We start from the raw sequence: 23,084 nt of genomic DNA on the forward strand, positions 1-23,084 counted from the left end.
AATGAGCTGAAATTTGAAAAGCACTAAATTCTCTGCCTGGGCTATGTAAGTGTTGTTTCAAAAATCTGGAGCTCAGGAAAACAGCCTGAGTCAGAGTCAGACTTAGTGGTCCACCACAGAGAGGGGATGAGGGGATAGCCTGCAGGGGTGGGGTCTGTCCGGCATGGAGCAGGCCTGAGGGCTTCCTGTTCTTGATCCTCCACTGGTCTCCGGTTGTAGTCTCCAGTTGCTGCTATAACAAATTACCACAATCTCAGTGGCTAAGACAGCATAAATTTATTATCTTAACAGTTCTGGAAGTCAGAAGTCCTAAGATCAAAATGTTTCCAGGGAGGTTCTTTCTGGAGGCTCTCAAGGGGGATCCTTTCCCTTGCCCTTTCCAGCTTCTACAGGCTGCCCACATTCCTTGGCTCGAGGCCTTTCTCCCTCTCCAAAGCCCACAGAGTAGCATCTTCTTTCCTCTTTAACCTCTGCTTCTGTTGTCACATCTTCTCTCTGTGACTCTCACTGTCCTGCCTCACTCTTATAAGGACCTTTGTGGTTCCATTGGGCTCACCTGGATCATCCAAGATGATCCCCACATCTCAAAAGCCTTAATTTAATCACATCTGCAAAGTCCTTTTTGCCATGTGGGGTAACATTCCCAGGTTCTGGGGATTAAGAAGTAGACATCTTTGGGGATTGGGTATTATTCTGTCTACCACACGCCCAGGGTCCCAATGCAAAAGTCTCCATGAGCGCTCTGTGTCCCCTAGAACCCTGGGGTGACCCATCACCTGTCTGGGGATTGGGTACCCCTTTTGCTCTGTTTCTGCCTGTGCTTTCCCCACTATCTCTGTGAGCACTGGCTTGTCCTCACCCTGTCTCTTTCACCTGCCCCAATGTTGTGACAAGTTGTGCCCTCTGCCAGGTACCCAGGGTTGAGAGACTGGAATATTGGTGTTGGATGGGCCCTAAGAGATCATCCAGTACAACTCCATCAATGAACAGATGGGGACGCCGAGGACTGAGATCTCAAGTTCTCCCAAATTGAGGCAGCTCTGGAATCCACATCCCTTGACTCCTATTCTAGTGCTCTGTCCTCCATGCCAGACTCAGCCTCTGTCCTTCTAGAATGGGACCTTTCTTCTCTCCTGTCCTCATTTCTCAGCTTGCTTGATCTACTCCCCTCTGTCTACCTCATCTGTGAAGCTGCCCAATGGAACCCTGTGTCCAGGCCTGTCCTTCCACCATCTCCCAACTCACTCATGCCTGGTCCTGACTCCAAACCTCTGCTTCTGCTGGTTCCTCTTCTTAAGCTGCTTCTGTCGCTTGCCCAGAGGTAGTGGCAGTCTGCTGTGAAGAAGAGCATTGGGCTGACTTGGAGTCAAGATCACAGATCTTCATCCCAGCTCTGCTGTACTCCTGGCCATGTTGAGAACACCTTTCCCTTCTCTGAGCCTAGATTTTCCCATCTCCCCAGTAGGAATTATAATCCTGGCTCATCCTGTCTTTGCAGAACTATGGTAGAGCGCACATGAGAGGAAGTGTGTGAAAATGTCTCATAAACTGTAAGCAGCTGTGTCCTTTCTTGGGAGCTCATGGAGAGAGTGCACCTCGACTATCTAGGTGCTCAGGTCCTGCCTCCCCAGTAGGATGGTGAATGTGAGCTGATCCAGGGCTTTGCCTGTAAAAGGCTCTCACAACACCTGCTGAGGACTTAGGAACCAGCAGGCTTGCCAGTCTCTGCTCATGTGCCTTCAGTCCATGTCTGCTGGGAGTCCCCAGGTGCTGCCTTCTTCAGGAAGTGCTCCCCAGCTGCCTGGGTTAGAAGTGATATCCCCCTCATCTGGGCCCTGAATCAGCCCACCATTAAGCCTATTAGTCCATCAAGCCCTGAGCTGTGATTCTTTGTGTCCAGCCTAACATTCCCCTTAGACTTCGAGATTCTGGATTGTCTCCATCTCCTCCAGCACAGCCTAGTAGCTCTTCAGGAAGTGTTTGTTGCATGGATGGACGAACGGATGAGTGAGCTGTCTACTGTGATTGGTTGTTACTAATCAGCTTGTACTTCACCTTCCTAGGTCCTTGTCAAGATTATTAACATAATTCATACACTCACCTATATGTTTTTGATAAGCATAAAGTCACGTTTGAATTCAAGATATTATCATAATCATTATTTTTCCCCAAATGCATTAGCTGCTACTGGTCTGCTGCCTTTTCTTTAAACCAATGTTTGTAGCCGAGGAAAACACCTCTCTCTAATTTATCTCTACTAGCTTTTATTTTCGTTAAGTGAGAGGATGTGGAACTTCTACTCCTGCCCTGAGATCGTCTGTAAATGTTTGGTAAGGCTGCTTTTGGCATGAACCCTCAGGGGCACCTGCCGCCTGTCTGGACAAGCCTGTGCGGAGAAGCGTTTGCCTTTCCAGACCCACTGATCCTTTTTGAACACCTCTGTCAACGCAGGTCTGGTACGGTGTCCCATGCCAATCTCAGGGATAGGGTGGCCAAGCAGCCTATTTGGGGGGTTTGTATCTAGGCTAGGAACTAGGGTAAGGGCTCCCTCGCAGAGCAGATCTCAATCCTGAACAGCCAGAGAGGCAGGCCCAAGCTAGGACCCAGTAAGCCAAGAGTCTCCAGCAGGAGAGAGAGGGAGCGCCCATGCCAGTTCTCTCTCGCCAGGTGCTGCTCTGAGCGCTTCACTCACAAAGCTTGTCTAACCTGCACAGCACCCTGTGAGGGGTTGATCTGATTATCCCCATTTTACTGGTGTAGTGACCGAGGCACAGAGGAGCGTAGAAACTTGCTCAAGGTCACCAGTAAGTGACCAGGATTCAAATGCAGGCAGCCAGATTCTAGAGGCCACCTGCTTGACCACAGAGCCACACAGCTCTCACCAAGCCTGGCGTGTCAGTGGCAGACAGCAAGCCTGACTTGAGCAGCTCTGAGTAGGACAAGGGCTGACCTGGGGAGCAGAGCACAAACAAGGCCATGGGTGGATCTAGGGCCTCATGTGGGGGCCAGGTCTGACCAGCCTTGTCTTAGTCTTGGGTGACATCTGGTTGCAGGGCTTTGAGTTGACTCACCCTCCAAAAGCCCATTAGTCAGCCTCCTGCTCAAGCAGACCTCATGCAGCCTGGCCGGGCTTTGGCATATAGTAGGCCCTCAGTGCAGGTTGAGTGGATGGGCAGACGGCAGCAGGTGTTATTGTTCCTTCTTACTTGGGAAAACTATACTGTGTACACTCTGGCATGCTCCTACGTGGGCCAGGCCTCCTGGAGATGCCCCAGCAACCCTAGGGCTCTCAGCCCTGCAGTGCCTCCACAACCCCCAGGCTGTCCAGTGTGGGGAGCCCAGCACTTCAAGCAACTAAAGCACTTCAAGCCTAGACCAAAGCTTTCTTCTGTTGCTTTGTTTTCAGGAAAAAGAGCAAAAGAAAAGTGGTTGTCGCTGCTTTTCTTAACTAGACTTCCTTCCTCCTTCCCTGGTCCAGGAGAGGGAGGGCCAAGCCTTTGGGAGAGGGGTCATGCCACTTGTCTGGTTCCTTCAGGAGCAAGGAAATGGGAGCCCTCCTCTCTTCACATCCACACCCAGTGCGGTTCCCACTTTCTCCTCCTTTACTGCCCTGTCCACCTGAGAGGAAAACGATGCTGAGCAATAGTCCAGGTGGCGAGAGGTGGGGAACCTTGGCTTGGGGACTCGGGCAGACAAGTGGGGACCCCAGGTGAGGATGATGGGGGGGATGGGGAGGTCTGGGGGGTGGGAACTCGGGCTCTTGTCCTCACTCTGAGGGTGGGCTGGGGTGGGCGGACTCACCTAACCAGCTGGAGCCATGGAGCTGTCTTCTCCTCTCTTGGATCGCTGTCTTTCACACATGGTCAAGCCGCTGGATCTGGGGGAGGTGGGGGACAGAGGGTGCACTTAGGGCTCTGGGCAGTGACTCTTCACCAGCAGGACTGGCAGTATTACGGCATCTTTCACAACCAGTGATATCAGCCCTGGATAGTTGCTCAAAAGTGTTGCCCAGAAGAAGACCACAGCTGGGACAAATAGCCATCTGTGCCAGTATGGGCGTAGATTATGAAAAGATACCTGTGGTTAAATTGTTATTTTAAAATTTCTTTTGTACTAATGAGGCTGATGGAGTAAAGGCCACAGAGCATGAGGTGTGGCTCCTCCTCCCCAGAACGTCCTGTCTGGACTCGCTCTGACCCCAGGCTCACAGGGCCCATCCAAGGGCTGGGCCCATCAGCTGCCCAGTTTCTCTGTGGCCTGAGCACACCTGCAGCAGGGAGCGGCTCTGCCCATGACACCCTCCCGCAGGAATCCCTTCTTTGACCTTTGTAATTATTCCTGTTCAATCTTCCTTCGTGGTTTTTCCTCCCCCCGTTTTTGAGGTGCTCAACTCCTGCACTCTCTCCAGTGTATTAAGGATGTGAGTGAAATTGATGACTGGGATGTCTCAGGTCTTTATGATGATGAATGACTTTCACTGCCAAAGCTTTTATTGTCTGTGATTTGGGAAGAAGGGGGAACTGATATATCAAGGCTGCCTGTCACACCATTTAATACAGTTATAAATCCTGACGTCACTAACTGGTGGTCAGGAGCTGGAGAATTCTACCAGCCACCGCTTTGCCGAGCCTTTATGGATTTTTCTCCCTCTTGCCTTTCTTTGCTTGACTGTCAGGATTGTGTTTTGGGAGGGGGGATGGGAATAGCTAGATGGTGACTTTAAAAATCCCGGAGACATCCTGGTCTAGGGAGGAAATGGGAGTCCTCCTCTTACCCTCTCTTTAAAAGAAGGAGCAGATGAAAGACCTTTGATTCTCAAGTGAGCAAGGAAATTGTTCGGTGAGACAAAATCCTAAAAGTAGCCTAATACATGTGCACCCCTCTTTATAGTATACCAAGTGATTTAACACCTGTTATTTTTCAGATTCTCCTTCCATCCTTGGGAGGGCAGCAGGGAGAGACTTGACCCATATTTTACAGAAGAGGAAACTGAGGCTCAGCAAGGTGGTATGGCTTGGCCAGGGTTATGCCACACAAGGCTTATCAGAGGGAGCTCCCTGGGGTGAAGTAACAGAGCATCACCATTAGGAATTTGGGGTGTGGAGTCACATAGCCCTAGGTTCCAATTTTAGATCCCCCAACCGTTTAGAGGCTGACCCTGGGAAAGCCACTGAAATTTTCTGACCCTCAATTTCCTACCTGGAAGTGAGAATAACACTCTCTTCATGGGGTTGTTATGAGAATTAAATGACATGATGTACGCAAGTTTCTAAGCAAGGATCCTGGCCCATCAAAAGTGCTCAGTAAAAGTTTTTAAAAGATGGAAGTATATACAGTGAGAGAGGCCTGGGGCACATGTCACAGGAGCACGATGAGGGCCACTTACGCCTTCCCGAGGTTGTGTGGGGAGGGTTTCCTGCAGGAGGTGACATGTGAGCACATGGAAATGAGTAGGAATTAGCCAGGCTGTGGAGAGAGGCGGGAAGAGAGAATGGCACGATGAAGGGTGAGTGTTGGACATGAGCGAGGGGCAGGTCAGGGAGGCTACCAGGACCTGGGACCAGAACCTCCAGAGGCTGGGAGCCTCGAAGGGCTTTAAGCATTTAAGCAGGCAATGGCGTCTTTAAAGAGATTGTCCTGGGGTCTTGACAGAGGGTAGATGTAACAAGGATGAGAGTCAGCAAGAAGACCTCTTCCACTGAAGGGGGTTGTAAAAATCCAGGAGAAAAAGGAAGAGGGTGAGGCTGTGGAAATAAGGAGGGAGAAGAAATTTCGAGGTGTGGAATTGGCAAGACTCAAGTGTGGGGCAAGCTGAGATGCAGAAGTCAAGAATGGCTCCCTTGGTTGGAGTCTGGGGACTGGGTACACAATGGAGCCACTGGCTGAGACAAAGACACCAGCAAGAGGAGCTGGTCTGTATACTTTGACTTCGTGGTACCCCAGGGACACCCGGGGGGAAACATCCAGAGGGCAGTGAGGGTGGGGATATGGGTTTGGAAGTCATAGGCACAGAGGTGGTGGGAGCAGATGGGCCACTTGGTGAAGATGTATAGACAAGGAAGGTTGGCAGGAGCAGAGATCTGGGAAGGGACTGGCTGGAGGAAGAGGAAGCCATGGAGAAGTCTGGGAAGGGGTGATTGGTGAAGGACAAAGCAGACTGTATTAGTCCGTTTTATGTTGTTTCTAACAAAATACATGGAACTGGGTAATTATAAAGAAAAACATTTATTGCTCACAGTTTCTGAGGCTGGGAAGTCCAAAGTCCATCTGGTGGTGGTGACAGTGACCCAGGGGTCTCACATTGCAAGATGGTGGAAGCAGAGAGCAGAGAGAGAAAGACAGACTCTCCTCTTCTTTTAAAGCCCTCAGAACGACATCCCTGACCACCATTTTCAGTCCATTCACTATGGCACGGTGCTACAATCCAATCACCTCTTCAAGGCTCCACCTTACAATTACCATGATAGGATTTCCCACCCTCTTAACAGTCACAGTGGAGGCTAAATTTCCAATACATAAAACTTGGGGACACAATTCAAGCTTCAGGGAGTTTGGGGGGGACACAATTCAATCCACTACACAGACCATGAGTGCTGTCCATCTTGGAAGCTATAGCAGTCACAGGTCTTCATTGTAAACAACAAAATTCTCTCTGGTGGTGAAGCAGAAAAGGGACTGTCTAAGGCTATTAGGACACCAAGAGGGCCACAGACCAGGCTTGGAGGCTTCACAGCCAGGAGTAACACCTGAACCATACTGCAGGACTGCTCTCATGGAGATGTCACACCATGGCCTGTGGACACAGACCTTTCAGCTCACACTGCCATTGCTGGACACTGGTTGTCACCACTAGGACCTCTGCTTCAGCAGACGGACTCCATGTGATGCCTGCTTCTTTGTGTCACTAGCTTTCTGAATTAAGGACTCACACATGTGTGTCTACTTGGGGGACCCAGAAATATGCCTGAGCCCTAGCTGCAAGGGAGGCTGGGAAATCACATTTCTGACTTCTGCCTTGAGAGGTCTAAACTTTCAAAGTGGAAAATTCTCCAAATAAAGGAGTGTGTTCAATGGTTTCAGGTGGCCAAAAATGTTTGACTAATTATAGAGAGAGCAAAGAGATCCCAGACAGCAGGGGCTGGAAAGACTCCATTGGCTTTAGCAGTTAACAGGGCCTTCTTTGAGTCATCTATCAACTATAGTCCATCCCTTTCCTCAGGACTTGAGGCAGCATTAAATTAAAACCCAAGGGCATCTGCATATAGGCTAGAAACCACCCAGAGAAAGGGGGAAATGTTTGCACTGTATTCTGGACTGGGGGTGTGACAGTTGAAGCCTGAGAAAAGCCCTAGAGAGGAGAGGCAGCTGGCCCAGGAGCGTGTGGGATTGGGGCTGTCTTTCTGGCTTTAAGTGACTTGTAGTGAATGCCTGGACTGGGGGAAAGAGAGGAAGAAGCAAGGACACAGTGGCCCTGTCACAACACTTGGGGTTATGGGGCTGGCTGGGAGGCATTTCCTTTGGCGAGAACTTGGGTAGCTTCTGAGCTTTGGCTGGTGGCTTTTCTCCAGTGGGGAGTATGGAAAGTAACACCTGTTGGGCTCAAAGAAAAAGCCTCTCCCTTCTTTATGGGCTCAAAATCCCCAGCACATAACAGGGCTGGCCCCAGAGGAGTGGCTTGCAAGTGTTTTCTGAGTGAAAAAATGAATGAACCTAAGCATTTGTTTGGCCTCAGCTCTGCACTGAGCATTGTGATGGGCAGCACAGGGAAACAGAGATGAATAGGACACGGTCCCTTCACTGGAAGGGTTCAGTCTAGTGTCTTCCCTGGACAGCAGTCCCAGCAGTTTGACAAGTACTTGGATGTGGAGCTGTGCTCAGGGGCTCTGAGAGCACTAAGCAGGGAGCATGGTACTGTGGGCGGGCAGGGCCGGGGCATCTGGGGGCATCTTCCACAGGAAGTGACATTGGTGGAGTTTGCCGGGTGCCTGCCAGTGCACAGCAGCAACATTGACTAAGGCACACTAGTGAGTTGGGAGAAAACAAGCCATTCATGGCCAGGGTGGGGGTGGGGACTGGAGCTTACACAACTCCAGTGGGATAGTTGCAAAAATACAGGACAGGAGGGCAGTGAGGGGTTTGAATTTGATCCAGAGGTGATGGGGAGCTGAGGAGGGCAGGGTCCGACTGGAGGAGGCTGGAGTGGTCAGGGGGACATTTGGGGGTGGGTGATGATGGGAGTTGCACTGTGGCTGGAGTTGGCTGTGGATGACACCCTCCAGCTCCGCCCCAGGGGTGTTGGTGGGAGAGGCTGGTCTGGTGGGTGCCAGAGTATCCAGGCGAGGAGGTCTTCTTGCCCAGGGGTGCCCTGGAAGCTGCTGGGTGCCCTCATTATGCTTCTCATGTGGCAGGGAGAGACGCAAGCAGTTATTGAGTTGCTGGGTGCCTCCTGCTGGTGTGCGGAGCGCCCGGCAAACCACATGAGATCCCATCTCACGCATAATGTGCATCCGAGGACAAAATTAGATTGAGAAGTAAATGGAGCCGAAAATTTCCAGAGCATTTCCCGTCAAGAAGCTGTTTGATTGCATGTTTTAATTCTCCAAGTCCTCCTGCCTGGTGAGGTTCATTTTGGTGGGGATGGCTGGAGCAGAAGGAGCTTGTGATGGGAGGGGGTTTCTGGGGTCCTGGGGCCCCAAGGCTGGAGGGGAGAGAGGTCTTTTATGCATGTGAATTCATACTCCATGCAGCTCCTGCTCCAGGGTGTTGTGGTTCAGACCTCAAAAGACCCTGAGAAGATGTTATCAACCCCATTTTGTAGACAAGGAAACTGAGGGGTGGAAATTAAGTGACCCCCTTAAGGCCATGTAAATAGTACCCAGGTGGCCAGGATGCCAAGCATTGGCCTGTCGAACTTTAAAACTCAAGCTGGTGCCACATCAGCACAGGTTGCACATTTGAATGTTTCCATTTTTTCACCAGAAGGTCTGCCTTCTTCCTCCTTCTCATTCTCTTTCTCTCTTTCTCTCCTACCTCCATTTCTGAAGCCCAGGAGACCTGGAAGCAGAGCAAGAGGTATTATTCCCATTTTGCAGATTTATAAAGTGAGGCTTAGTGAGGTACAGTCATTTGCTGGTAGCACAGAGGGAGACAGTCTGTGGCAGATTCTGTGAGGTTTGATTTCTATGTGTGTTCCCTTTCCCTGGCCCTGACCAGTGGGTTCAAGGAGGACTCAGCTCCATCTCTGGGGCTGCAGAGACACTGCTGACCTTGGCCACACCTACAGAGCCCAGGAAGATGCTGGCATTCTTAGATCTGCTCATGAAAGCAAACATTCTGGTTCGCTTCATAAGGAACATCGGTACCCTGGACTACTGGAAGGAAAAAAATTGAGAATTCATTTCTTGAGCTTGCCAGGCATTCTGTAAAGAGAGATGGAAGAGGTAGGAAAGGAATAGAGAAAACAAGGCAAAGGAAGTTTGGATTGGGGGTGCATGGTGGCTACAGCACACAGGACTGGCTGTGCACAGCTCTCTGGGCAAGGCCCTGGCTTTGCAGAGCCTTCTTCCCTTCCCTGCAGAATAGGCAATTAATGATTTTCCAACAATTGTTAAGGTTTTTTCTTTTTGTTGCCAAGAAAACTTTTGTTCGATAGAACCTTCCTGGGAAGCTTTACGTAAACTAATTAGAAGCGAGGTTCACGGGATGAATGGGAGTCCCAGAGGCCCCAGAGGTCCCCTGAAGGCTCAGAGGAACAGATTGAACTCCCTGGATGGTTGACCTTTAGCGTCCTTTTGGCTCCAGTGCTCCCTGATTCCAAAGTGGTTTTTGAGCCAGTGTAGAGGCCACCCACAGATTATGAGTGTCCTCTGCTCATCCTGGCTCTCAGTTCCCACCGCTGGGACCCCAGCTCTCACACCTTACACCCCAGCTGCCCCACCTCACTACAACCTCTGTGCCTGATGAAGCTCAGACTCAGCTCTGAGCACATCTCCCCTCCAGGCTCATCCACTGTGTGACGGGAAGTGGGCAGGTTCAGACACCCCCCCACACTGTTCACCCTGCCTGAACTCAGCCAGGGCCCTACTTCTAGATCCTCCTGAAAGAACCCTACCCACTGAGGCCCAGTTCCAGTGCTGCCTCCTCCAGGAAGTCTGCAGGCATTGCAGGAATTGAGTCTCAGCTCTGCTCTTTGCTGCCTTTGAAACCTTGGGCAGGACCCTTTGCCTCTCTGAGCCTCAGTTTCCCTATCTTTGGGTGCTGAGGTGGTAATAACTGGCAAATTGAATCCAGGCCTGACTGACTCATGCACTTGTCCCCACATGATGATGCTCCCTGTCCAGTAGTACCCCACCCCTGCCTTGCATGAAGCACTTTCACTTCTGTGATCCTATTTGGGGCTCCCAATGTCCCACAAGGAAGGCAGGTCAGGGGTGGTCATCTGGGTTTTACAAGTGGGCATCTGAGACCCAGAACTGGCAAGGACTTGCAAGCAAGCGTCCAACCTCCACTGGGGCTCTCAGAAGCAGCCAGTAATTCTTTGAGATAGTTGAGACCTGGCACCTGATGTGTGCTTCTCTGGGAAGGGAGGGCTAGGGAAAGATGGGCTGCTGCTTTGGCAGCCAGCAGTGCCAGCCCAGCAGTGCGATTTAATGCGTGTTTTCTGCAGCACATTAATTTGCCGCGCACCCTGGGAGGTGCCTCTGCGGGGCAGACTTGGTTTTTCCTGTTGAGCAGCGCACCTGCCCAGCTGCCTTTCTCATGCGGGCCTCCTCAGTGTCTGGTTACCAGTACTGGGCTCGTGGCTTGATGTGGGAAAACAAGTGGAGGTGTGGGAGCTGGTGTTGCAAAATATAAGTGTTGTCTGGCTGGGCTTTCTCCATTCCAGGCCTGGCCCTGTGACATTTACCGTCCTGTTGCCTTCTGGACCGGAAGTGGGCTGGCTGAGGCACTGGTTTAGGATTTGTGACTGCCTTTACAAGAGATCAGAAGCCAATCAGAAGCTTAGATGTTTACTATTGACTTTTTCTTAAAGTGAATGGGCTGTCAGCCCTGGAGGAAGGGCAGAGAATACTACGCATTTCTCACCTCTCTGTCTCTGTAGCATTTCTTGATCTCCCCCCATGTAGGTGGTCTGGGGCTGGGCTCTGGGTTTACAGGTGAGGGCGTTAGAGAAGGTGGGGGACCTGCCTGAAGGCACAGTAAGGAAGTGGAGGGTTTTCTGACTCCCAGTCCAGGGCTGGTTGTGCCTCAATGGGCTTTGTACTTACTCCTCCAGCCCTGACCTTACGCCTAAGCTTGAAAGGTCCAGTAGGTCCCTCCCACCATGCTTGACTTTATTTCAAACCCATCCTAGATTCAAGCCTCTGGAAGGGCCTTGTTCTGTGGAACTTAGTGGTTAAGAGCACAGGCTGCTGGGGGTTCTAATCCTGCTCCCACTGCCCCCCTTCTTGGTCTGTTTTCTGCCTGTGCAACCTTGGGCAAGTTACTTAACCTTGCGCAGCCTCAGTTGCCTCCACTGTACGTTGCAGGTAATGACAGGCATCACTAACATTTGGAGCACAGCATGCAGTAGGGACGCGCAGTGGGCGTGGATGGCTAGTGGGCAGTAAGGGAGCCTCCAGGCCGGGCACTGGTCTAAGGGTGTTCACAGAGTTACCTCCTTCAGTCCTCACACTCGCTCCATTGGAGAGGGACTGTCAGGGCCTCCTTCCTCCTTCCTTAGACAGGTGAGGAGAGGAAGGCTGAGTCACTTGCCCAGGGTCACACAGCTGGTAAGTGGCAGAGCTGGGATTTTGGCCCCAGCAGGCTGGCTCTGGAGCCCATGCTCTTATCTTAGCTAAGTGTGGACTTTGCTGTGTAAGCAGTGGGGAGCCATTGAAGATTTCTGACAGCACTTTCAAAGACTGATCTGGCTGTGCTCTTAGGTGGACTGTGATTGGCTGTGGAGCTAGAAAAGCACAGTGAACAACAGTGGCATTACTGAGTGTTCACTCTGTGCTGGGCCCTGTGCCAGTGGCTTTACATGCATTTGTTAATTTAATCCATGCAACAACGCTATGTGGCAGATGAGATTATCTCCATTTTATAAATGTGAAAACTGAGACAGAGAAGCTAAGCAACTTGCTGAAGATCACACAGCCAGCAAATGTGGAGCCAGGATCTGAACAGAGACCACCAGCCCTTTGGCCTTTGTCTCTAACTACCATGCAACATTGCTCGCATTACAAACGTTTAATGTCCTCAAATCTAGAAGGCCACTTTAGGAGGACTCTATGCTTTCTGTGTACTCATTTATTCATGCTGCTTTTTCATGTAGCAATCATCTGCTTTATGTAGACTCTATCTCTCCAGAAGGCAGACTTTTCCAACCGTTATTAGATTTGGGAAGTGTGTTCTGCATTAGCAGTCACTGGGAGTTGGCAAGAAATGTTGGGCAAATGTGTGATGGGAATATTGTCAGCCCTGCAGAGGAGGACACTGGGTGACCTCCAAGTTTCAGCCCAGCCCTGGGACTCCAGGATTCTGAAATATCAGAGGCAAAGATATGTCTTGGATGTTCTGCAGCCAGCTTGAGATGGCTTGGTATGGCACATACCCTAACGAGGTGTGGGCACATGGTGGGTCATGATCAGCAATCTAATTTCCTGGAGGTCTTTTCTGTTGCCATGCACTGTACAAGGGCTCTCCAGGGAGCCATTCTGGACAGAGGTGGACAATTACGCTTTTTTTTTACTTGCTCATTATGATTATATAGGTTTCTCAAACACTGGTTTGTCCTATTAGTTTCTTGGATAAGAGGTGCACATAATCACGCTGGAGTGATATAATGTCACCTTCCTCTGATGGAAGAACCCAAGCTCATCTTTGTGAATCACTGTTACTGAACCTTGCCTGATATAATAGCAAAACCTTGGGGGCCTGTAAGCAAGCACCTGCCCCTCTTCCAAGAACCCCAGAATGCTGGGGTGTGGACTTCTTCTGTTTGAATATATTGTTTTCCTGTCTCTGTTCTTGCAGCTCACCTGTCACCTGTCACTTCTAATGTCAGTTTGCCTAGCCCTAGAAGTCTCTCCCCACTTCTTATTTTGCTGTTTTTAATCTACTAGGGGCTGGGAAGCCAAGCCACTGAGCTTGTTGGAACTGTGTGCAAATGAAGATTAGGCCTGCCAGAGTTGGGGCCGAGAGGGACTAGCGGGACAGGCTTTGTGCCTGCCTTTGGCTACTCATGCCAGATCGCAAGGGGCTGAGATTGCTGGATGGAGAATTTCAGACAGGCCAGGCGGGGCACCACTGAGTGTTGGATGCTGGCTTGGGAGAGGCCTGGTGGGACCATGAGCTTTAAGTATGTGACTTGGCCAAGGTGCTGCTGGCATCATGATGCTGTCCTTGAAAGCAAGAAGTTCTTGCTGTGGCAGCTCTGGCCTGATGGCAGCTCTGGCCTGAGAGCTGCTAAGGTGGGAGCAAGGGGCAGGTAGGAGCCCTGCACTTCATGCATCTTAGGTTCATTATTATCTCCCTTTCTAGGCTGTGAGTGAGCCCCTTGGGGCACACTTTATCTGGTTCTTAAGAAAAAGTTAATTTTGAATTAAAAAGTCAATTTTGAATAAGAAGTAATACATGCATGTGGTTAAATATTCAAACTAGAAAAATATAAAATGAAAAATAAATCTCCTTCCCCCAACCTCAGCCCTCCCATCCACAGTCCCTCTCCCCAAAGTTAATAGTGCCTTGTATATTCTTTCAGTAATATTTTTACTAGCACAAACGGAATCATACTGTACACAGTGTTCTTTTGCACTTTGCTTTATTCAGTTAATAATGTACCTTGGAGATATTTTCCAGATTCCTACATTCAATTCTACTTCATTGTTTTTCAAAACTGTATAATATTCCATCATATGGAAGTATCATAATTTATCCCAGCCATTATGATAGACACTTGGATTGCTTTCTTCCTTTCTTCTCATTAAATGTAACTCTTGGTGTACTTTTCTGTGTATTTCCATAAGTAAAGTCCTAGGAGTAGAATTGCTGGTCAAGGAGAGCTGTGTTTTGTATTTTGTGATTTGCCTATTGAAACAGAATAGTGCAGGGGGGAAAGACACAAGCTCTGAAGTCAGAGCCTAAGTTTGCATCCAGCTGTACCTCTTTCTAGCTGGGTACCTTATCTGCAAATTGGGGATAGTAAAGATTTATATCTCCAGAGTGGGTGGGATACTTAAATGAGATAATACATACAAAGCACTTAGCACAGTGCTTGGCACATGCTAAGAGTTGCATAAATGAGAGTTGTTATTGTTGTGGTTATTATTGTTATTACTATTATTATCATCTTTGTGTTTTCTGGAGCGCTCAGGATGGTGTTTAGAGCTTAGTGAGTGTCAGATAATGCATGAAAGAGTGAATGAATGAATGAAGACATGAGCTAGCCCATGGTTGCCCAGGAAGTCCTCCTGCTTGTATGCCTTCCTCCTGTGCCTTTAGCAGTGCCTGTCCTGGCAGGGAGGCCCAGAGCCATCAGCATGATAGAGCTGCTTTGCAGCTTTACTAATTAGAACCCTGCCTTTGTCATTTTATTACATTGAATCAACAGTTGCTAGTTCGAGGAAGATCGTGTCATAACTGTACATGGAAATATTGACTGAGTCCCAGTGTCTGCTCTAAAATGTCAGGCAGATGAAATTCAAACATGCTCTCAAAATTGAGACACAGTATTGGGGCCGGCCCGTGGCTCACTTGGGAGAGTGTGGTGCTGATAACACCAAGACCGCAGGTTCGGATCCCATATAGGGATGGCCAGTTCGCTCACTTGGGAGAGTGTGGTGCTGACACCACCAAGTCAAGGATTAAGACCCCCTTACTGGTCATCTTTAAAAAAAAAAAAAAAGAAAAAGAAACAGTATTGGAGTCTGAAAGTTCCCAGTGACTCCAGGAAGTTGACAAGGCCAGCTTGAATGAGGGAATGGGGACGGGGGATGGTTGCAAAGTAAATAGCACCCTGATTAATGAGCTCTTAGATTTGCCTTTTTGGCTCTACAAATCCAGAGCAGGTCTCTAGCCAGGACAATTACAGGGGACCAGTCAGAATTAGTTAAAAGTAGGGATTAAGTAATTTTGGGAAGAGAAATTTAGGGTTATTATTTCTAAGTAAATAGCACCACCTCAACTAATGTCTAATAAACCTGTCATTAGGAGCTTGCCAGATCTGCTTTAATAACTGGATACAGCTCATCTGCAATTAACGCATCCATTGTCAGCAGGGAGAGATGGGCTGTTACATCCCTGAGCGCCTTTCCCTTCTGAGTGAAATATTCCCACTCTGCAACTCCTGAGGTCAGCACTCCCTCTACGAGTGCGGGTCTGAACAAAGGCAGACTACAGAGCAGCCCCCGTTCAGCTGCCACACATTCCCAATGAGCCGGTGGTGCGCGCAGTACTTGCACACAGACATCGAGGCTTGTGTGGCAGGATTAATCCCCTCCCCGAATCCTGGGTGTTTGGCTGTTTCTCTCCCCCTCCCCTACGGTGGCAGTTGTTCATTGTCATCTGCTTTGGTGTTTGTCGAAAAGCTTCAGTTCATGTCACTGACTCAGGCATGGCTCACTTTTTTCTACAACAGGTGTAAAAAGCATACTTATAAGAAAGTTAAAAACATAACTCTTGTACAAATATAAAATGAACAATTTATGAAATGAAGATTTTATTCCATTTGCAGGTTGACTTTTAGTTTCCTTTCCTGGAGACATGAAAACAAGACTAGGGTTTAATTCAGGGGCTCCAGGGAGCACGATGCTGTGGGCAGGAGTGCCGAGGCCAAGGCAGGCAGGCACTGCCGTATGTGTCTCTCTAGTGGCCAGCACCAGCCTTCCTCTCTGTCAGCACGGGGTGCAGTGATGCCACTGACTTAGGGAATGTTGGAATATTTAAAAAACCCTCAGAGGCCGTCTGTTCTCACTGTTTGAGGGTTCAGATGGGAAAACCAAGTCCCAGAGAGGAGGTGGAACTTACCCAAGGTCACACAGCAAGTTCCAGTAGCCTGGGGTGTGCAGGCTTCCTGGGCATTAAGAGTCCCCAGTGGATACGATCGCTACTATGGAAAGGACTTCGCCTTTCCCAACCAACTCTGCCATAGGACTTCGCCTTTCCCAACCAACTCTGCCATATTCCCCTATAGCTTGGGCCTTGTGTGCCGAGATCTTCCTCCTCTGAGCAGGGGAGGCAGTCAGGGGCTGGCAGACCCTCTTCGGCCATTGAGCCATCGCTAGTATCCTGCCCCCACTTTCCATCTTGTTCACAATAATTAATGGCTTGCTTTCTTCTTTCTCTCACTCACACACACAGTCAGGTAGATGGAGGGGGAGTTTGGTTGGTGCCCTGTGGTATTCAAAGTGAAGGGTTTTCACACTGTCAGGGTAATGAATTCTGCAAGGGTTTGAAGTGAGGAGCTAGGAGGATCTCCATGTCATGTGTCTGGGAGTGACAACCCCCAGTGGTTAATTACTGCCACACGATGAGAACCGAGCTGGTAGCAAAATGAGATAAGTTCATTATGAGCTAAATTTGAAGTTAATTGGATTCACATTCCCCCCGTTAGTGTACATAGAGAGAGCCTACCTAGAAATGGGCTTACGAACAAGAAAAAGTTGCATTTAAGCAAAAACTGATAAATCAGGCCAGATGTTTTGTGGAGTTCATCGTGAAGGGCTTTCTGAGATGTTGGTGGGATGGGAACCATAGTTCAGATGAGTAGAACCAATGTTATTTGATTCATTTCATCTTGGGAGTCATTTTCTGAGCACTTACTGTATGCTGGGCCAGTGCGGGGGAAGGGGGGACAAGAGCAGCTCTTGATCTCTGGTGACATCCAGTCCAGAGGCAGAAGGAAGACAAATGCCCAGTGTTGGGAGAATGTGAAGGAACCTGGTGCCAGATGCGTGGGTCTGGACGGGGTTCCGTTTCTTAGTAACTGTGGGAACTTGGGCAGGTGCCTGATCTCTCTGTGTTTTAGTTTCGAGATTTTAAAATGGGGATAGTGATAGGGTTTACCTCATATAGTTTTTGAGGATAAATGAATCAACATCAATAAAATGATATTAATATTGCAAACAGTGAGCAGTATTTGGAACACTGCCTAGTGCTGGAACAGTGCCTGGCATATCATAAGTGCTGCACAAATGTTAGCTGTCATCATTATTATCAGCTGTGTGACCTTGGGCAAGTCAGCTACTTGGAGCCTGCATGTCCTTATCTGTAGGTTATATTTTTACTTTCTTGATGGTGTCCTTTGAAGCACAAAAGTTTTTAATTTTGATAAAGTCTAATCTATCTATTTTTTCTTTTGTTGTGTCATATCTGAGAAAGCATTGCCTAATCCAAGGTCATGAAGATTTATGCTTACGTTTTCTTCTAAGAGTTTTATAGTTTTAACTCTTACATTTAGGTCTTTGATCCATTTTGAGTTAATTCTTGTACGTATCGTGTGCATCTGGTTTTGAGCCATAGTTAGAAAGTCTTTCTCTATACCTGGATTACAGAGGATTTCGCCTATGTTTTCTTCTAGTACGTGCGTAGTTGTATTTTTACATTTATCTCTCAGATCCACTTGAAGTTTATTCTTGTACATGGTATGAAAAATTGACTAGTGCTGGTATGAAAAATTGATTTTTTATTTTTTATTTCTCAAATGGTTCTCCAGTTGTCCTAACACCATTTATAAAAAGTCCGTATTTGCCCCAGTGATTTGAGATTCTACTTATATCATATGCTAGATTTTCACATATAGTTGGGTGTGTTTCTAGACTTTCTATTCTATTCCATTGGTTTTCTATTCAATTACTACTATCACACTTTTAATTACAAAGACTTTGTAGAGTGTTTTAACACCTGGGGGCATTTTGAGTAATCCTGAAAGGATAGCATTTAACTAGAAGTCATGAGATCTGAGTTGAAGTTCCGATTCTACCACTTACTCTGTGACCTTGGGTCAGTCAAAACTCATTTCTGATAAAGGCCAGTCAAAACTCATTTCTGATGAAACTCATTTTTTTCCATGAAAATCAATTACATCGTATGTTGTTGAATATACTAATTATCCTGATTTGGATGTAACATATTACACACAGGTATTGATATTCAATGCTGTACCCCACAGGTATGTACAATCAACTATATTCTGATAAAATACATAAATAAATAAAATAAACTGTGTTACACATCTAAAACTTGAAGGAGAAAAAAAAACAAACTCATTTCTTTGCCTCAGTTTCCTCATCCTTTCCATTCCTCTCAGGGTTGAAAAGAGTGAGTTATTTTAAACCATTATATCTCTTCTGGAGGAGTGGTCTTTCTCTTGCCTTCTGCATAGACTCCTTGCTAATAGTAAGCAAGGCCAAGTCTCGATCGTTCTCTCTGGAAAGAGAAGGCCATACGTGAGTTGGACAAGATGTACTTACATGCCATTAATAATAGGAATTATGTTAGTAACACAGATTAAGTTTGCTTATTTTTTGCAAATGTATTATATGCCACCGATAACATTCAGTGCCATTGCAAATAATACAAATAATTTCTTCCTTGATAAAAAATGATATAAATATGTGCTTTGATGTCATATTGAGTTCAGAAGCATCAATTTTGCTTTACCCATCCCAGTCCAGAAGCCTGAATCTAAGCTGAAAAGGATCAGTAGCATCTCCTTAGCTGCCTTGTGTTGGCTGGTTGTTAAACACTACAACCCTGGTGACATGCCTGAGACATGTTAGAGAAGGAACCAAGAAGATAAAAATGCCCATACCCTCCAAGGTCACAGTTTCTCAGCTCAGTGCCTGGAGAGTCTTTATATGCCATCACAGCAAATTTGAAGCTTAGATTCCCTTGGTGGGCTTCCCAACAAAGGGAGTCCAGCCTCTGCTTGGATTTGGATAGATGCCCTTAGAAGGGCCCAGGCAGCATGTTCTTAAGTAGAGAAAGAATAACGATGAAAGCAAGAGCAGGTAACATTTACTAAGTCTTGTGTTGATCAGTGATTGTCACAACACTGCTGCTTAGCAAACCACCCAGAAACCCAGGGCTTAAAACAGAGATCATTTATTCTTGCTCATGGGTCTGGGGGTGGGCTGGGGCTTCTGCTTCAAGCTGGGCTTGGCTCCTGGTGTAGGCTAGGTCTGTCTCTGCTCTACGTGTCTCTCCACTTCTTGGACCAGAGGCTTACCCGGGCATGTTCTCATGGCAGCACAAGAAGTGCAAAGGCACACATGCAGCTGCACAAGCATACCTCCAGCTTCTGCCCACCCAGTGTCTGCTCTAAGCAAGGCACACGGCTGAGCCTCAAGGGGCAGAAGAGCACACTCTGCTCCAGTGGGAGGAACTGCAGAAAAAAAACTCCTTTCAGTTTTTCATAAAACTAAGTTGGTTTGGTTTTAAAAACAGCTTATCCTTTCTACTTTTTGGTGTCAAATTACTCTTTTTCAAGATAATGGTGGTGAGGGTGGGGCCAAGGATTTGGGCCAGTAATGCCATCCGGCTCCCTGTGCCTTTGTTTCACATGCATCGCATTGCAACAGCCATGTAAAAGAGGCATCGTCGTTATGGTTGCAGAGGGGGCCCAGAGGAGGCGTGGAGAGTGCAGATTTGCAAGCCAGACTGACTGGGTTTGAAACCTCACTTTTTAACTTACTAGCTATGTGACTGTGAGCAAGTCACTTAAACTCTCCATGCCTCAGTTTCCCGCTCAGTAAAACAGGGCTAATAGTAACTCTTTAATAGGGTTACAGTGAGGAATGAATGAGGATGTGTGTACCTGGTTCACAGTTTGCTCTCTATAAGTGTTGGCTATTATTATCCTCATTTTATAAATGAGGAAACTGAGGCTCAGAATGATTAAGGAACTTTCTCAAGGTCATAGAGCTAGTAAGTGGTAAAGCAAGGATTTGAGCCTGGGAAGACTGGCACCTTCATCACTGGGCTCTGCTGCCTTCCTTCATGTGTTAAGCTGTAGTCATCTCCCTACAACTTCCCCTCACTGTCCCATAATATTTATATTGGGAATTTTGTAAGGTATGAAGATTAAATGGAACAATGTGTATTAACAGCCTACCCCAATGCCTGGCACACAGTAGCAGTTCAGGAGGTTGAGATGACACAGAAAGCTGTCAGTGTGCCCGTCCTTGCCCACCACAAGTGATAACTCAGGCCCTCTGCTTCTGTGACTAGTCCACTGAAAGTAAATGTGGCCACAGGGTGAAGCCTCTGGATCTAGGGACACTTGAGGATAAAAATGGAGCCGTGGACAATGCAAGGGAGTCCCTTGGCAATGGGGAACTCAGGGGCAGAGTTATTTGTGGAGTATATGTGGCCATTTGTCAGCTCCTCATGATGCACACTGCCATTCTGGTGGGCTGGGAGGAGGGACTGGGGATGGAATGAGCCCCAGCATTTTGCCAAGTCCTGCATAAGACTGGAGCTGACACAAGACCACACTGAGGCTGTAAGCTTGGAGATCTGCCTGCCCATGTCCCAAGGGGTACTATCAGCCCTCCTTGGGTGGCAGCACACGTTACGGGATTGATTAGAGAGGTTTTGGAGCTCCAGGTACAGTTGAACTTTAAGGTAGAAAAATACACTCACAGCTAAACTATCCTTTATGTATATGCATACTCAGACCAGTGTGAGCTTCAGGGGCTCTTGGAGATCATTTTGCTTAGAGCTCTTTTTTAAAGTTGGGGAAGACTGAGGCTGACGGCAGAGGAGAGGTGTGACTTGACCAGAGTTCTACAGACATTCAGTAGCAAAACTGGGACTGGAATCAGTGAGAGGGCTCTGGATGGCTGGCTTGTCCTGCTCTCCTACAGATCGTTATGAGCGCTTGCTGTGTGCTAGGTGCCCTGCAGTCCTGCCCTGCGGAGCTTATAGCATGGCAGACTAATGTTGGTTAGTTTCTTCCCAAATGGGCATTGACACCCACCCTGAGCTCTGGCTTCTGACAGCCCATCTTTGACTCTCGCTCTCTTTTCTGCTTTAATCTGCTCACCCCCTCCAGTTGCTAACCAGATTAATTAATCCTCCTAGTTCTCAGCCATCCTTCTTTGCTGTCTCCAATCCCCCCCCCTCCCCCCACCCTGCCCTGCTGTCGCCATCAATAGAAGCTCAGGCTGGAATCCAGCCACCTGGGGCCAAATCTCAGCTCCGTTTTCTACTAGCTGTATGACCATAGGCAAGTTACTTAACCTCTACATTCCTCAGTTTTCTCTTTTATAAAGTGGGCATGATCACTGTTTGAACCTCATAGAGTTGTTAGGATAATACAATGAGTTAATTTATGTAAAAGAGTAAGAGAGTCTGTCACAAAGCAAGAGCTATATTTTCATTACTGATATCATCACCTCTATCTTGTCTATTCCCCTGACACGATGCCCCCTTCACACTGGGACAGGGCGGTCGGGGGTCGGGGGGACCTTCAGCAGAGGCAGATACTAGAAAGACTGGAAGGGCTGAGAAAAGGCTTCACAGAGGAGCAGGCTCTTGAGAGATGGGAGGAAATGTTTCATCGGTAGGAATGGTAGAAGGGCTATTTGAAAGGGGAACAGCACGAGGAAAGTCATGGGAGTGGGAAAGGGCGGGCAGGTTTGGGGAATGGCACATAGAGCAGGACTGATGAAGCTGGCAAAGTTGCAGGTGAGGGCACAGGTTGTGGAGGGCCTTGGATGCCAAACTGAAAAATCCATACTTAGTTGAGCAGGCAGCAGGGAGCTGCTGAATCTAGAAAACTATTGACTGTAGACGTCCATTACCTGGCTGTCTCACCAAGCTTTTTCATTGCTTCTTGTAGATGAGCTGATTTTCTTATGATTTTCCAGGTCTAAGACATAACCAGCTAATGAGGACTTTGGTGTTTCTCCCCCAATGTTTATCCCCCTATGTCTCTATCTTTTCTTAGTGTACTGGTTAAAATTTTCCAAATAATTGTCAGTGATATCATTGATAATAGGTTTCCTTGATATGATCCTGACTTTAATAGGAATTCTCCAAGTACTTCACCAATTAAATATGATATTGACTTTAGGTTTAAGATCAGTGTAAGATCTAAGAAGTATACTTCAATTCTTACTCACTAAAAGGTATCATAAGGAATTAATATCAAATTTTAACCAATGCCTTTTCCAAATCTTTGATAAAATCTTATGGTTTTCCTCCTTTGATACATTGGTATTATCCCCTGACTAATACTTTAATATTGAGCCATTCTTGCATACCTGGAATTAACCTTTTTTTTGGCCATGGTATATTATTCTTTCTGTAATATTGCTCAATCAGTGTCATAGACAACTTTTTGCATCTATATTAATAAATTGTGAGACTAGCCTTTAGTTTTTATTTTTTATGCTGTCTTTGTTAAGTTTTTATATTGGGATATGCTAACTTGATGAAATGAATTGAGAAGATTTTCTTAGTTTTATGTGTCCTGAATAGCTTAATAACATAACTATGAGTCCCTTAAAGATTTAAAAGAATTTGCCAAAAAAACAGAAACAAACCAACAAAAACTTGCCCAAGTAGCTAAATGGACAAGGCACTTGTTTTTTAGAAAAACGTTTTTTTTTCTATTTCTTCTAAGGTTATTGGACTGTTGGTATTTTCTACATCTTCTTGAGTTAATTTTGCTAATTCGTGTTTTCCTGAAAATTTTACCTTTTGTTGAGATTTCCAGATTTATTAGTATTAGAGGGGAGTGCATTTTTTAAATTGTTTTTCTATCATCTCTTCCATTTCTCTGGTTATATCTCCTCCTCATTCATTATCTTGATATTTGTGCCTTTAAAAAAAATCTTGGGGCTGGCCCATGGCTCACTCAGGAGAGTGTGGTGTGGATAACACCAAGGCCACAGGTTCAAAGAAATTATAAAAAGAACAAAAAAAATTCTTGACCTCGGTTTGTCTATTTTATCGGTCTTTTCAAATAACAATTCTTGGTTCTATTTATTATTGTGTCTGCTTTTCTGTTTGTTAATTCATTATTTTCTGCTTTTTCTTTATCAATTCCTTCCTCCTCCCTTCCCTAAGTTCATTTTATTGCTTTTATATCTGGC

At 47.2% G+C, this 23,084-nt stretch overlaps 1 protein-coding gene across 1 annotated transcript in view; it reads left to right on the forward strand.

The window, feature by feature from the left end:
- The window catches only part of PAX5 (paired box 5), a 169,110-nt gene that overhangs the window by 103,167 nt on the left and 42,859 nt on the right, over window positions 1-23,084 (forward strand). The window lies entirely within an intron of this gene.

Source organism: Cynocephalus volans, chromosome 17, assembly GCF_027409185.1.
Source record: "Cynocephalus volans isolate mCynVol1 chromosome 17, mCynVol1.pri, whole genome shotgun sequence".
In the NCBI taxonomy this organism is placed as follows: Eukaryota; Metazoa; Chordata; class Mammalia; order Dermoptera; family Cynocephalidae; genus Cynocephalus; species Cynocephalus volans.